This window comes from Carassius carassius, chromosome 34 (assembly GCF_963082965.1).
Source record: "Carassius carassius chromosome 34, fCarCar2.1, whole genome shotgun sequence".
NCBI lineage: Eukaryota > Metazoa > Chordata > Actinopteri > Cypriniformes > Cyprinidae > Carassius > Carassius carassius.
In genome coordinates this window covers 13,109,793-13,124,265 of record NC_081788.1, presented here as the reverse complement: position 1 = coordinate 13,124,265, position 14,473 = coordinate 13,109,793, and the positions used below count along the sequence as shown (strand labels likewise).

General features: G+C 41.2%; 15 non-coding genes across 15 annotated transcripts; all 15 read right to left on the bottom strand.

The window, feature by feature from the left end:
• Positions 1-1,449: 1,449 nt before the first annotated feature.
• On the bottom strand, positions 1,450-1,543 carry trnai-uau (transfer RNA isoleucine (anticodon UAU)). Its single transcript has 2 exons — positions 1,506-1,543; positions 1,450-1,485 (listed from the first exon to the last, which is right to left on the bottom strand). It is a non-coding gene; the product is annotated as a tRNA-Ile (tRNA).
• Positions 1,544-2,162: 619 nt separating this feature from the next.
• trnai-uau (transfer RNA isoleucine (anticodon UAU)) lies at positions 2,163-2,256 on the bottom strand. The gene is made up of 2 exons: positions 2,219-2,256; positions 2,163-2,198 (listed from the first exon to the last, which is right to left on the bottom strand). It is a non-coding gene; the product is annotated as a tRNA-Ile (tRNA).
• Positions 2,257-2,938: 682 nt separating this feature from the next.
• Positions 2,939-3,032, bottom strand: trnai-uau (transfer RNA isoleucine (anticodon UAU)). The gene is made up of 2 exons: positions 2,995-3,032; positions 2,939-2,974 (listed from the first exon to the last, which is right to left on the bottom strand). It is a non-coding gene; the product is annotated as a tRNA-Ile (tRNA).
• Positions 3,033-3,390: 358 nt separating this feature from the next.
• On the bottom strand, positions 3,391-3,484 carry trnai-uau (transfer RNA isoleucine (anticodon UAU)). The gene is made up of 2 exons: positions 3,447-3,484; positions 3,391-3,426 (listed from the first exon to the last, which is right to left on the bottom strand). It is a non-coding gene; the product is annotated as a tRNA-Ile (tRNA).
• A 2,598-nt stretch (positions 3,485-6,082) lies between these two features.
• Positions 6,083-6,176, bottom strand: trnai-uau (transfer RNA isoleucine (anticodon UAU)). Its single transcript has 2 exons — positions 6,139-6,176; positions 6,083-6,118 (listed from the first exon to the last, which is right to left on the bottom strand). It is a non-coding gene; the product is annotated as a tRNA-Ile (tRNA).
• A 1,626-nt stretch (positions 6,177-7,802) lies between these two features.
• On the bottom strand, positions 7,803-7,896 carry trnai-uau (transfer RNA isoleucine (anticodon UAU)). The gene is made up of 2 exons: positions 7,859-7,896; positions 7,803-7,838 (listed from the first exon to the last, which is right to left on the bottom strand). It is a non-coding gene; the product is annotated as a tRNA-Ile (tRNA).
• A 426-nt stretch (positions 7,897-8,322) lies between these two features.
• trnai-uau (transfer RNA isoleucine (anticodon UAU)) lies at positions 8,323-8,416 on the bottom strand. The gene is made up of 2 exons: positions 8,379-8,416; positions 8,323-8,358 (listed from the first exon to the last, which is right to left on the bottom strand). It is a non-coding gene; the product is annotated as a tRNA-Ile (tRNA).
• A 271-nt stretch (positions 8,417-8,687) lies between these two features.
• trnai-uau (transfer RNA isoleucine (anticodon UAU)) lies at positions 8,688-8,781 on the bottom strand. The gene is made up of 2 exons: positions 8,744-8,781; positions 8,688-8,723 (listed from the first exon to the last, which is right to left on the bottom strand). It is a non-coding gene; the product is annotated as a tRNA-Ile (tRNA).
• A 475-nt stretch (positions 8,782-9,256) lies between these two features.
• On the bottom strand, positions 9,257-9,350 carry trnai-uau (transfer RNA isoleucine (anticodon UAU)). The gene is made up of 2 exons: positions 9,313-9,350; positions 9,257-9,292 (listed from the first exon to the last, which is right to left on the bottom strand). It is a non-coding gene; the product is annotated as a tRNA-Ile (tRNA).
• Positions 9,351-10,553: 1,203 nt separating this feature from the next.
• On the bottom strand, positions 10,554-10,647 carry trnai-uau (transfer RNA isoleucine (anticodon UAU)). The gene is made up of 2 exons: positions 10,610-10,647; positions 10,554-10,589 (listed from the first exon to the last, which is right to left on the bottom strand). It is a non-coding gene; the product is annotated as a tRNA-Ile (tRNA).
• Positions 10,648-11,073: 426 nt separating this feature from the next.
• Positions 11,074-11,167, bottom strand: trnai-uau (transfer RNA isoleucine (anticodon UAU)). Its single transcript has 2 exons — positions 11,130-11,167; positions 11,074-11,109 (listed from the first exon to the last, which is right to left on the bottom strand). It is a non-coding gene; the product is annotated as a tRNA-Ile (tRNA).
• A 271-nt stretch (positions 11,168-11,438) lies between these two features.
• trnai-uau (transfer RNA isoleucine (anticodon UAU)) lies at positions 11,439-11,532 on the bottom strand. Its single transcript has 2 exons — positions 11,495-11,532; positions 11,439-11,474 (listed from the first exon to the last, which is right to left on the bottom strand). It is a non-coding gene; the product is annotated as a tRNA-Ile (tRNA).
• A 995-nt stretch (positions 11,533-12,527) lies between these two features.
• On the bottom strand, positions 12,528-12,621 carry trnai-uau (transfer RNA isoleucine (anticodon UAU)). The gene is made up of 2 exons: positions 12,584-12,621; positions 12,528-12,563 (listed from the first exon to the last, which is right to left on the bottom strand). It is a non-coding gene; the product is annotated as a tRNA-Ile (tRNA).
• A 271-nt stretch (positions 12,622-12,892) lies between these two features.
• Positions 12,893-12,986, bottom strand: trnai-uau (transfer RNA isoleucine (anticodon UAU)). The gene is made up of 2 exons: positions 12,949-12,986; positions 12,893-12,928 (listed from the first exon to the last, which is right to left on the bottom strand). It is a non-coding gene; the product is annotated as a tRNA-Ile (tRNA).
• Positions 12,987-13,257: 271 nt separating this feature from the next.
• Positions 13,258-13,351, bottom strand: trnai-uau (transfer RNA isoleucine (anticodon UAU)). Its single transcript has 2 exons — positions 13,314-13,351; positions 13,258-13,293 (listed from the first exon to the last, which is right to left on the bottom strand). It is a non-coding gene; the product is annotated as a tRNA-Ile (tRNA).
• Positions 13,352-14,473: the final 1,122 nt, after the last annotated feature.

Below are 14,473 nucleotides of genomic sequence, written 5' to 3'. Positions count from 1 at the left end.
GCATCCAATAAAGGTCTCCGGCCTTGTCCCTTACGCACAGAGATTTCTCCAGTTTCTCTGAATCTTTTGATGATGTTATGCACTGTAGATGATGAGATTTGCAAAGCCTTTGCAATTTGACGTTGAGGAACATTGTTTTTAAAGTTTTCCACAATTTTTTTACGCAGTCTTTCGCAGATTGGAGAGCCTCTGCCCATCTTTACTTCTGAGAGACTCTGCTTCTCTAAGACAAAGCTTTTATTGCTAATCATGTTACAGACCTGATATCAATTAACTTAATTAATCACTAGATGTTCTCCCAGCGGAATCTTTTCAAAACTGCTTGCTTTTTTAGCCATTTGTTGTCCCCGTGCCAACTTTTTTGAGACCTGTAGCAGGCATTAAATTTTAAATGAGCTAATTAAGTGGATAAAAGTGTAAAATTTCTCAGTTTAAACATTTGCTACGTTATCTATGTTCTATTGTGAATAAAATATTGGCTCATGTGATTTGAAATTCCTTTAGTTTTCATTTTATTAAAATTTAAAAAACATCCCAACTTTTCCGGAATTCGGGTTGTAGGTAAAAACATGAATCTTAAGTTCAACTGATCGTATATGTTAGGCTATGAAGTCCATTGCTACTGAAATGTCTCTCGCTTTCTAAAACCTTGCTCTTGGTGAGGCTCGACATCACAACCTAAGCATTGCTCTGCTGAATACTGTCTTATAAGTTCCACATGCTGAGCGATCCCACCACTGGAGCTGACTACATTGATCAGCTGAATACTGTCTTATAAGTAATGTAATTGAGACATTGTACCTTTTGACCGAATGCACTACTGGAGCTGTTGACTCAACTGCATATTACTGAACAGTATGGTCTTTAGTCAGACTGATTTTCAAAACTACACCGTGATCTTTCTTCTAGGTAAAAACACGAATCTTGATTTCAACTGATCGTATACGTCAGGCTATGAACTGCATTGCTACTGAAATGTCTCTAGCTTTCTAAAACCTTGCTCCAGGTGAGACTCGAACTCAAAACCTCAGGTCTTATAAGTAACGCACGCTGACCGATTGCGCCACTGGAGCTGACAGCTTGGTGCGCCATTGTAGTTTTTGACAAATTGCACTATTGGAGCTGTTGACTCAAATGCATATTACCAAACACTAACTGATTACAGACATCTGCTCTTCAACCAATCTTTAATATTAAGCCATGACCTTAGCTGGTGATTGATTGTTTGATTGATTACTGTCTTATAAGCATCACGCTTACCGATTGCACCACTGGAGCTGATGACTCAACTGCATATTACTGAACAGTATGGTCTTTAGTCAGACTGATTTTCAAAACTACACCGTGATCTTTCTTCTAGGTAAAAACACGAATCTTGATTTCAACTGATCATATATGTGAGGCTATGAACTCCATTGCTACTGAAATGTCTCTAGCTTTCTAAAACATTGTTCCAGGTGAGGCTTGAACTCACAACCTCGGCATTGCTCTGCTGAATACTGTCTTATAAGTACCGCATGCTGACCGATTGCGCCACTGGAGCTGATGTTTTGGGGCACCATTGTAGTTTTTGACCGATTGCACTATTGGAGCTGCTGACTAGTTGAAACATTGTACCTTTTGACCGATTGCACTATTGGAGCTGTTGACTCAACTACATATTACTGAACAGTATGGTCTTTAGTCAGACTGATTTTCAAAACTACACCGTCATCTGTCTTCTGGGTAAAAACATGAATCTTAAATTCAACTGATTGTATATTTTAGTCTATGAAGTACATTGCTACTGAAATGTCGCTCGCTTTCTAAAACCTTGCTCCAGGTGAAGCTCGAACTCACAACTTCGGCATTGCTCTGCTGAATACTGTCTTATAAGTATCGCACGCTGACCAATTGCGCCACTGGAGCTGACTACATTGATCAGCTAAATACTGTCTTATAAGTAACGTAGTTGAGACATTGTACCTTTTGACCGAATGCACTACTGGAGCTGTTGACTTAACTGCATATTACTGAACAGTATGGTCTTTAGTCAGACTGATTTTCGAAACTACACCGTGATCTTTCTTCTAGGTAAAAACACAAATCTTGATTTCAACGTATCGTATATGTCAGGCTATGAACTCCATTGCTACTGAAATGTCTCTAGCTTTCTAAAATCTTGCTCCAGGTGAGGCTCGAACTCACAACCTCGGCATTGCTCTGCTGAATACTGTCTTATAAGTACTGCACGCTGACCGATTGTGCCACTGGAGCTGACATCTTGGTGCACCATTGTAGATTTTGACCGATTGCACTATTGGAGCTGTTGACTCAAATGCATATTACCAAACACTAACTGATTACAGACATCTGCTCTTCAACCAATCTTTAATATTAAGCCATGACCTTAGCTGGTGATTGATTGTTTGATTGATTACTGTCGTATAAACATTGCGCTCACCAATTACACCACTGGAACTGATGACTCAACTGCATATTACTGAACAGTATTTTCTTTAGTCAGACTGATTTTCAAAACTACACTGTGATCTTTCTTCTAGGTAAAAACATGAATCTTGATTTCGAATGTTAGGCTATAAAGTCCATTGCTACTGAAAAGTCGCTTGCTTTCTGAAACCTTGCTCCAGGTGAGGCTCAAACTCATAACCTCGGCACTGCTCTGCTGAATACTGTCTTATAATTACCGCGCGCTGGCTGATTGCGCCACTGGAGCTGACATCGTGATGCGCCATAGTAGTTTTTTGACCGATTGCACTACTGGAGCTGTTGACTCAAATGCATATTACTGAACAGTATGGTCTTTAGTCAGGCTGATTTTCAAAACTACACCGTGATCTTTCTTCTAGGTAAAAACACGAATCTTGATTTCAACTGATCATATATGTTAGGCTATGAACTCCATTGCTACTAAAATGTCTCTAGCTTTCTAAAACATTGCTCCAGGTGAGGCTCAAACTCACAACCTCGGCATTGCTCTGCTGAATACTGTCTTATAAGTACCGCGGGCTGACCGATTGCGCCACTGGAGCTGATGTTTTGGGGCACCATTGTAGTTTTTGACCGATTGCACTATTGGAGCTGTTGACTAGTTGAAACATTGTACCTTTTGACCGAATGCACTACTGGAGCTGTTGACTCAACTGCATTTTACAGAACAGTATGGTCTTTAGTCAGACTGATTTTCAAAACTACACCGTGATCTTTCTTCTAGGTAAAAACACGAATCTTGATTTCAACTGATCGTATAAGTCAGGCTTACAATATATTTATTGTAAGAATACACGGTGTAGAAGTATTCTTAAAAACACGAATCTTGATTTCAACTGATCGTACACGTCAGGCTATGAACTCCATTGCTACTGAAATGTCTCTAGCTTTCTAAAACCTTGCTCCAGGTGAGGCTCGAACTCACAACCTCGGCATTGCTCTGCTGAATACTGTCTTATAAGTACCGCGCGCTGACCGATTGCGCCACTGGAGCTGACATCTTGGTGCACCATTGTAGTTTTTGACCGATTGCACTATTGGAGCTTTTGACTCAAATGCATATTACCAAACAATAACTGATTACAGACATCTGCTCTTCAACCAATCTTTAATATTAAGCCATGACCTTAGCTGGTGATTGATTGTTTGATTGATTACTGTCTTATAAACATTGTGCTCACCAATTACACTACTGGAGCTGATGACTCAACTGCATATTAATGAACAGTATCGTCTTTAGTCAGACTGATTTTCAAAACAACAACGTGATCTTTCTTCTAGGTAAAAACATGAATCTTGATTACGACTGATTGTATATGTTAGGCTATGAAGTCTATTGCTAAAGAAATGTCGCTCGATTTCTAAAACCTTGCTCCAGGTGAGGCTCAAACTCACAACCTCAACATTGCTCTGCTGAATACTGTCTGATAAGTACCGCGCGCTGGCCGATTGTGCCACTGGAGCTGACTTTGTGATGCGCGATTGTAGTTTTTGACCGATTGCACTACTGGAGCTGTTGACTCAAATGCATATTACCAAACACTAACTGATTACAGACATCTGCTCTTCTACCAATCTTTAATATTAAGCCGTGACCTTAGTTGGTGATTGATTGTTTGATTGATTACTGTCTTATAAGCATCGCGCTCACCGATTGCACCACTGGAGCTGATGACTAGTTGAGACATTGTACCTTTTGACCGAATGCACTACTGGAGCTGTTGACTCAACTGCATATTACTGAACAGTATGGTCTTTAGTCAGACTGATTTTCAAAACTACACCGTGATCTTTCTTCTAGGTAAAAACAAGAATCTTGATTTCAACTGATCTTATACGTCAGGCTATGAACTCCATTGCTACTGAAATGTCTCTAGCTTTCTAAAACCTTGCTCCAGGTGAAGCTTGAACTCACAACCTCGGAATTGCTCTGCTGAATACTGTCTAATATGTACCGCACGCTGACCGATCGCACCACTGGAGCTGACTACATTGATCAGCTGAATACTGTCTTGTAAGTAACGTAGTTGAGACATTGTACCTTTTGACCGTATGCACTACTGGAGCTTTTGACTCAACTGCAAATTACTGAACAGTATAGTCTTTAGTCAAACTGATTTTCAAAACTACACCGTGATCTTTCTTCTAGGTAAAAACACGAATCTTGATTTCAACTGATCGTCTACGTCAGGCTATGAACTCCATTGCTACTGAAATGTCTCTACTCACAATGTCGAACTCACAACCTCGGAATTACTCTGCTGAATACTGTCTTATAAGTACCGCACGCTGACCGATTGCGCCACTTGAGCTGACATCTTGGTGCGCCATTGTAGTTTTTGACCGATTGCACTATTGGAGCTGTTGACTCAAATGTATATTACCAAACACTAACTGATTACAGACATCTGCTCTTCAACCAATCTTCAATATTAAGCCATGACCTTAGCTGGTGATTGATTGTTTGATTGATTACTGTCTTATAAGCATCGCGCTTACCGATTGCACCAGTGGAGCTGATGACTAGTTGAGACATTGTACCTTTTGACCGAATGCACTACTGGAGCTGTTGACTAAACTGCATATTACTGAACAGTATGGTCTTTAGTCAGACTGATTTTCAAAACTACACCGTGATCTTTCTTCTAGGTAAAAACATGAATCTTAATTTCGACTGATTGTATATTTTAGTCTATGGAGTACATTGCTACTGAAATGTCGCTCGCTTTCTTAAAACTTGCTCCAGGTGAAGCTCAAACTCACAACTTCTGCATTGCTCTGCTGAACACAGTCTTATAAGTACCGCACTGGCTGATTGCGCCACTGGAGCTGACATCGTGATGGGCCATTTTAGTTTTTGACCGATTGCACTACTGGAGCTGTTGACTCAAAAGCATATTACCAAACACTAACTGATTACAGACATCTGCTCTTCAACCAATCTTTAATATTAAGCCATGACCTTAGCTGGTGATTGATTGTTTGATTGATTATTGTCTTATAAGCATCGCGCTCACCGATTGCACCACTGGAGCTGATGAGTAGTTGAGACATTGTACCTTTTGATCGAATACACTACTGGAGCTGTTGACTCAACTGCATATTACTGAACACTATGAACTTTAGTCAGACTGATTTTCAAAACTACACCGTGATCTTTCTTCCAGGTAAAAACGTGAATCTTAAGTTCCACTGATCGTATATGTTAGGCTATGAAGTCCATTGCTACTGAAATGTCTCTCGCTTTCTAAAACCTTGCTATTGGTGAGGCTCGACCTCACAACCTAGGCATTGCTCTGCTGAATACTGTCTTATACGTACCACACGCTGAGCGATCGCACCACTGGGGCTGACAACATTGATCAGCTGAATACTGTCTTATAAGTAAAGCACGCTGATGCCACTGGAGCTGGTGACAGAACCTTGCTTGAAGATGGGCATTCAAAAGTAGGCTGGTTTCAATGAGACTGATCTTTCAGAACACCCTGTGAACTTTCATCTAACTGATGACAGATATCTGATTTTCAACCTATATTTAATATGAAGACATGACCTGCTTTGCTACTGAAATGTCACTTGCTTTCTAAAACCTTACTCCAGGTGAGGCTCGAACTCACAACCTCGGCATTGCTCTGCTGAATACTGTCTTATAAGTACCGCGCGCTGACCGATTGCGCCACTGGAGCTGACAGCATGATGCGCCATTGTAGTTTTTGACTACAATGGACTACAATGACTACAATCGGAGCTGTTGACTCAACTACATATTACTGAACAGTATGGTCTTTAGTCAGACTGATTTTCAAAACTACACCGTGATCTGTCTTCTGGGTAAAAACATGAATCTTAAATTCGACTGATTGTATATTTTAGTCTATGAAGTACATTGCTACTGAAATGTCGCTCACTTTCTAAAACCTTGCTCCAGGTGAAGCTCGAACTCACAACTTCGGCATTGCTCTGCTGAATACTGTCTTATAAGTACCGCGCTGGCTGATTGCGCCACTGGAGCTGACATCGTGATGCGCCATTGTAGTTTTTGACCGATTGCACTACTGGAGCTGTTGACTCAAATGCATATTACCAAACACTAACTGATTACAGACATCTGCTCTTCAACCAATCTTTAATATTAAGCCATGACCTTAGCTGGTGATTGATTGTTTGATTGATTACTGTCGTATAAACATTGCGCTCACCAATTACACCACTGGAACTGATGACTCAACTGCATATTACTGAACAGTATTTTCTTTAGTCAGACTGATTTTCAAAACTACACCGTGATCTTTCTTCTAGGTAAAAACATGAATCTTGATTTCGATTGTTAGGCTATGAAGTCTATTGCTACTGAAATGTCGCTCGCTTTCTAAAACCTTGCTCCAGGTGAGGCTCGAACTCATAACCTCGGCATTGCTCTGCTGAATACTGTCTTATAAGTACAGCGCGCTGGCTGATTGCACCACTGGAGATGTCTTTGTGATGCGCCATTGTAGTTTTTGACCGATTGCACTACTGGAGCTGTTGACTCAAATGCATATTACCAAACATTAACTGATTACAGACATCTGCTCTTCAACCAATCTTTAATATTAAGCCATGACCTTAGCTGGTGATTGATTGTTTGATTGATTACTGTGTTATAAGCATCGCGCTCACCGATTGCACCACTGGAGCCCATGACTAGTTGAGAAATTGTACCTTTTGACTGAATGCACTACTGGAGCTGTTGACTCAACTACATATTACTGAACAGTATGGTCTTTAGTCAGACTGATTTTCAAAACTACACTGTGATCTTTCTTCTAGGGAAAAACATGAATCTTAATTTCAACTGATCGTATATGTTAGGCTATGAAGTACATTGCTACTGAAATGTCTCTCGCTTTCTAAAATCTTGCTCTGGGTGAGGCTCGACTTCACAACCTAGGCATTGCTCTGCTGAATACTGTCTTATAAGTACCGCACGCTGACTGATTGCGCCACTGGAGCTGACTACATTGATCAGCTGAATACTGTCTTATAAGTACCGCACGCTGACCGATTGCGCCACTGGAGCTGACTACATTGATCAGCTGAATACTGTCTTATAAGTAACGTAGTTGAGACATTGTACCTTTTGACCGAATGCACTACTGCAGCTGTTGACTTAACTGCATATTACTAAACAGTATGGTTTTAGTCAGACTGATTTTCGAAACTACACCGTGATCTTTCTTCTAGGTAAAAACACAAATCTTGATTTCAACTGATCGTATATGTCAGTCTATGAACTCCATTGCTACTGAAATGTCTCTAGCTTTCTAAAACCTTGCTCCAGGTGAGGCTCGAACTCACAACCTCGGCATTGCTCTACTGAATAGTGTCTTATAAGTACCGCACGCTGACCGATTGCGCCACTGGAGCTGACATCTTGGTGCACCATTGTAGATTTTGACCGATTGCGCTATTGGAGCTGTTGACTCAAATACATATTACCAAACACTAACTGATTACAGACATCTGCTCTTCAACCAATCTTTAATATTAAGCCATGACCTTAGCTGGTGATTGATTGGTTGATTAATTGCTGTCTTATAAGCATCGCGCTTACCGATTGCACCACTGGAGCTGATGACTAGTTGAGACATTGTACCTTTTGACCGAATGCACTACTGGAGCTGTTGACTCAACTGCATATTACTGAACAGTATGGTCTTTAGTCAGACTGATTTTCAAAACTACACCGTGATCTTTCTTCTAGGTAAAAACACGAATCTTGATTTCAACTGATCATATATGTTAGGCTATGAACTCCATTGCTACTGAAATGTCTCTAGCTTTCTAAAACCTTGCTCCAGGTGAGGCTCGAACTCACAACCTCGGCATTGCTCTGCTGAATACTGTCTTATAAGTACCGCGCGCTGACCGATTGCGCCACTGGAGCTGATGTTTTGGGGCACCATTGTAGTTTTTGACCGATTGCACTATTGGAGCTGTTGACTAGTTGAAACACTGTACCTTTTGACCGAATGCACTACTGGAGCTGTTGACTCAACTGCATATTACTGAACAGTATGGTCTTTAGTCAGACTGATTTTCAAAACTACACCGTGATCTTTCTTCTAGGTAAAAACACGAATCTTGAATTCAACTGATCGTATACGTCAGGCTATGAACTGCATTGCTACTGAAATGTATCTAGCTTTCTAAAATCTTGCTCCAGGTGAGACTCGACCTCACAACCTCGACATTGCTCTGCTGAATACTGTCTTATAAGTATCGCGCGCTGACCATTGGCGCCACTGGAGCTGATGTTTTGTGGCACCATTGTAGTTTTTGACCGATTGCACTATTGGAGCTGTTGACTAGTTGAAACATTGTACCATTTGACAGATTGCACTACTGGAGCTGTTGACTCAAGTGCATATTACCAAACACTAACTGATTACAGACATCTGCTCTTCAACCAATCTTTAATATTAAGCCATGACTTAGCTGGTGATTGATTGTTTGATTGATTACTGTGTTATAAGCATCGCGCTCAACGATTGCGCCACTGGAGCTGACGACTAGTTGAGAAATTGTACCTTTTGACCGAATGCACTACTGGAGCTGTTGACTCAACTGCATATTACTGAACAGTATGGTCTTTAGTCAGACTGATTTTCAAAACTACACCGTGATCTTTCTTCTAGGTAAAAACATGAATCTTAATTTCAACTGATCGTATATGTTAGGCTATGACGTCCAATGCTACTGAAATGTCTCTCGCTTTCTAAAACCTTGCTCCAGGTGAGGCTCGAACTCACAACCTCGGCATTGCTCTGCTGAATACTGTCTTATAAGTACCACGCGCTGACCGATTGCGCCACTGGAGCTGATGTTTTGGGGCACCATTGTAGTTTTTGACCGATTGCACTATTGGAGCTGTTGACTAGTTGAAACATTGTACCTTTTGAATGAAGGCACTACTGGAGCTGTTGACTCAACTGCATATTACTGAACACTATGGTCTTTAGTCAGACTGATTTTCAAAACTACACCGTGATCTGTCTTCTGGGTAAAAACATGAATCTTAAATTCGACTGATTGTATATTTTAGTCTATGAAGTACATTGCTACTGAAATGTCGCTCGCTTTCTAAAACCTTGCTCCAGGTGAAGCTCGAACTCACAACTTCGGCATTGCTCTGCTGAATACTGTCTTATAAGTACCGCGCTGGCTGATTGCGCCATTGGAGATGTCTTTGTGATGCGCCATTGTAGTTTTTGACCGATTGCACTACTGGAGCTGTTGACTCAAATGCATATTACCAAACACTAACTGATTACAGACATCTGCTCTTCAACCAATCTTTAATATTAAGCCATGACCTTAGCTGGTGATTGATTGTTTGATTGATTACTGTGTTATAAGCATCGCGCTCACCGATTGCACCACTGGAGCCCATGACTAGTTGAGAAATTGTACCTTTTGACTGAATGCACTACTGGAGCTGTTGACTCAACTACATATTACTGAACAGTATGGTCTTTAGTCAGACTGATTTTCAAAACTACACTGTGATCTTTCTTCTAGGGAAAAACATGAATCTTAATTTCAACTGATCGTATATGTTAGGCTATGAAGTACATTGCTACTGAAATGTCTCTCGCTTTCTAAAACCTTGCTCTGGGTGAGGCTCGACTTCACAACCTAGGCATTGCTCTGCTGAATACTGTCTTATAAGTACCGCACGCTGACTGATTGCGCCACTGGAGCTGACTACATTGATCAGCTGAATACTGTCTTATAAGTACCGCACGCTGACCGATTGCGCCACTGGAGCTGACTACATTGATCAGCTGAATACTGTCTTATAAGTAACGTAGTTGAGACATTGTACCTTTTGACCGAATGCACTACTGCAGCTGTTGACTTAACTGCATATTACTAAACAGTATGGTTTTAGTCAGACTGATTTTCGAAACTACACCGTGATCTTTCTTCTAGGTAAAAACACAAATCTTGATTTCAACTGATCGTATATGTCAGTCTATGAACTCCATTGCTACTGAAATGTCTCTAGCTTTCTAAAACCTTGCTCCAGGTGAGGCTCGAACTCACAACCTCGGCATTGCTCTACTGAATAGTGGCTTATAAGTACCGCACGCTGACCGATTGCGCCACTGGAGCTGACAGCTTGGTGCACCATTGTAGATTTTGACCGATTGCGCTATTGGAGCTGTTGACTCAAATACATATTACCAAACACTAACTGATTACAGACATCTGCTCTTCAACCAATCTTTAATATTAAGCCATGACCTTAGCTGGTGATTGATTGGTTGATTGATTGCTGTCTTATAAGCATCGCGCTTACCGATTGCACCACTGGAGCTGATGACTAGTTGAGACATTGTACCTTTTGACCGAATGCACTACTGGAGCTGTTGACTCAACTGCATATTACTGAACAGTATGGTCTTTAGTCAGACTGATTTTCAAAACTACACCGTGATCTTTCTTCTAGGTAAAAACACGAATCTTGATTTCAACTGATCGTATACGTCAGGCTATGAACTCCATTGCTACTGAAATGTCTCTAGCTTTCTAAAACCTTGCTCCAGGTGAGGCTCGAACTCACAACCTCGGCATTGCTCTGCTGAATACTGTCTTATAAGTACCGCGCGCTGACCAATTGCGCCACTGGAGCTGATGTTTTGGGGCACCATTGTAGTTTTTGACCGATTGCACTATTGGAGCTGTTGACTAGTTGAAACATTGTACCTTTTGACCGAATGCACTACTGGAGCTGTTGACTCAACTGCATATTACTGAACAGTATGGTCTTTAGTCAGACTGATTTTCAAAACTACACCGTGATCTTTCTTCTAGGTAAAAACACGAATCTTGATTTCAACTGATCGTATACGTCAGGCTATGAACTGCATTGCTACTGAAATGTCTCTAGCTTTCTAAAATCTTGCTCCAGGTGAGACTCGAACTCACAACCTCGGCATTGCTCTGCTGAATACTGTCTTATAAGTATCGCGCGCTGACCGTTGGCGCCACTGGAGCTGATGTTTTGTGGCACCATTGTAGTTTTTGACCGATTGCACTATTGGAGCTGTTGACTAGTTGAAACATTGTACCATTTGACAGATTGCACTACTGGAGCTGTTGACTCAAGTGCATATTACCAAACACTAACTGATTACAGACATCTGCTCTTCAACCAATCTTTAATATTAAGCCATGACTTAGCTGGTGATTGATTGTTTGATTGATTACTGTGTTATAAGCATCGCGCTCAACGATTGCACCACTGGAGCTGACGACTAGTTGAGAAATTGTACCTTTTGACCGAATGCACTACTGGAGCTGTTGACTCAACTGCATATTACTGAACAGTATGGTCTTTAGTCAGACTGATTTTCAAAACTACACTGTGATCTTTCTTCTAGGTAAAAACATGAATCTTAATTTCAACTGATCGTATATGTTAGGCTATGACGTCCAATGCTACTGAAATGTCTCTAGCTTTCTATAACCTTGCTCCTGGTAAGGCTCGAACTCACAACCTCGGCATTGCTCTGCTGAATACTGTCTTATAAGTACCACGCGCTGACCGATTGCTCCACTGGAGCTGACATCTTGGTGCACCATTGTAGATTTTGACCGATTGCACTATTGGAGCTGTTGACTCAAATGCATATTACCAAACACTAACTGATTACAGACATCTGCTCTTCAACCAATCTTTAATATTAAGCCATGACCTTAGCTGGTGATTGATTGGTTGATTGATTACTGTCTTATAAGCATCGCGCTTACCGATTTCACCACTGGAGCTGATGACTAGTTGAGACATTGTACCTTTTGACCGAATGCACTACTGGAGCTGTTGACTCAACTGCATATTACTGAACAGTATGGTCTTTAGTCAGACTGATTTTCAAAACAACACCGTGATCTTTCTTCTAGGTAAAAACACAAATCTTGATTTCAACTGATCGTATATGTTAGGCTATGAAGTCCATTGCTACTGAAATGTCTCTAGCTTTCTAAAACCTTGCTCCAGGTGAGGCTCGAACTCACAACCTCGGCATTGCTCTGCTGAATACTGTCTTATAAGTACCGCGCGCTGACCGATTGCGCCACTGGAGCTGATGTTTTGGGGCACCATTGTAGTTTTTGACCGATTGCACTATTGGAGCTGTTGACTAGTTGAAACATTGTACCTTTTGACCGAATGCACTACTGGAGCTGTTGACTCAACTGCATATTACTGAACAGTATGGTCTTTAGTCAGACTGATTTTCAAAACTACACCGTGATCTTTCTTCTAGGTAAAAACACGAATCTTGATTTCAACTGATCGTATACGTCAGGCTATGAACTGCATTGCTACTGAAATGTCTCTAGCTTTCTAAAACCATGCTCCAGGTGAGACTCGAACTCACAACCTCGGCATTGCTCTGCTTTATACTGTCTTATAAGTACCGCGCGCTGACCGTTGGCGCCACTGGAGCTGATGTTTTGCGGCACCATTGTAGTTTTTGACCGATTGCACTATTGGAGCTGTTGACTAGTTGAAACATTGTACCTTTTGACCGAATGCACTACTGGAGCTGTTGACTCAACTGCATATTACTGAACAGTATGGTCTTTAGTCAGACTGATTTTCAAAACTACACTGTGATCTTTCTTCTAGGTAAAAACACGAATCTTGATTTCAACTGATCGTATACATCAGGCTATGAACTGCATTGCTACTGAAATGTCTCTAGCTTTCTAAAACCATGCTCCAGGTGAGACTCGAACTCACAACCTCGGCATTGCTCTGCTGAATACTGTCTTATAAGTACCGCGCGCTGACCGTTGGCGCCACTGGAGCTGATGTTTTGCGGCACCATTGTAGTTTTTGACCGATTGCACTATTGGAGCTGTTGACTAGTTGAAACATTGTACCATTTGACAGATTGCACTACTGGAGCCGTTGACTCAAGTGCATATTACCAAACACTAACTGATTACAGACATCTGCTCTTCAACCAATCTTTAATATTAAGCCATGACTTAGCTGGTGATTGATTGTTTGATTGATTACTGTGTTATAAGCATCGCGCTCAACGATTGCACCACTGGAGCTGACGACTAGTTGAGAAATTGTACCTTTTGACCGAATGCACTACTGGAGCTGTTGACTCAACTGCATATTACTGAACAGTATGGTCTTTAGTCAGACTGATTTTCAAAACTACACCGTGATCTTTCTTCTAGGTAAAAACATGAATCTTAATTTCAACTGATCATATATGCTAGGCTATGACGTCCAATGCTACTGAAATGTCTCTCGCTTTCTAAAACCTTGCTCTGGGTGAGGCTCGACCTCACAACCTAGGCATTGCTCTGCTGAATACTGTCTTATAAGTACCACACACTGAGCGATCGCGCCACTGGAGCTGACTACATTGATCTGCTGAATACTGTCTTATAAGTAACGTAGTTGAGACATTGTACCTTTTGACCGAATGCACTACTGTAGCTGTTGACTTAACTGCATATTACTGAACAGTATGGTCTTTAGTCAGACTGATTTTTGAAACTAAACCGTGATCTTTCTTCTAGGTAAAAACACGAATCTTGATTTCAACTGATCGTATATGTCAGGCTATGAACTCCATTTCTACTGAAATGTCTCTAGCTTTCTAAAACCTTGCTCCATGTGAGGCTCGAACTCACAACATCGGCATTGCTCTGCTGAACACAGTCTTATAAGTACCGCACGCAGGCTGATTGCGCCGCTGGAGCTGACATCGTGATGCGCCATTGTAGTTTTTGACCGATTGCACTACTAGAGCTGTTGACTCATATGCATATTACCAAACACTAACTGATTACAGACATCTGCTCTTCTACCAATCTTTAATATTAAGCCATGACCTTAGCTGGTGATTGATTGTTTGATTGATTACTGTCTTATAAGCATCGCGCTCACCGATTGCACCACTGGAGC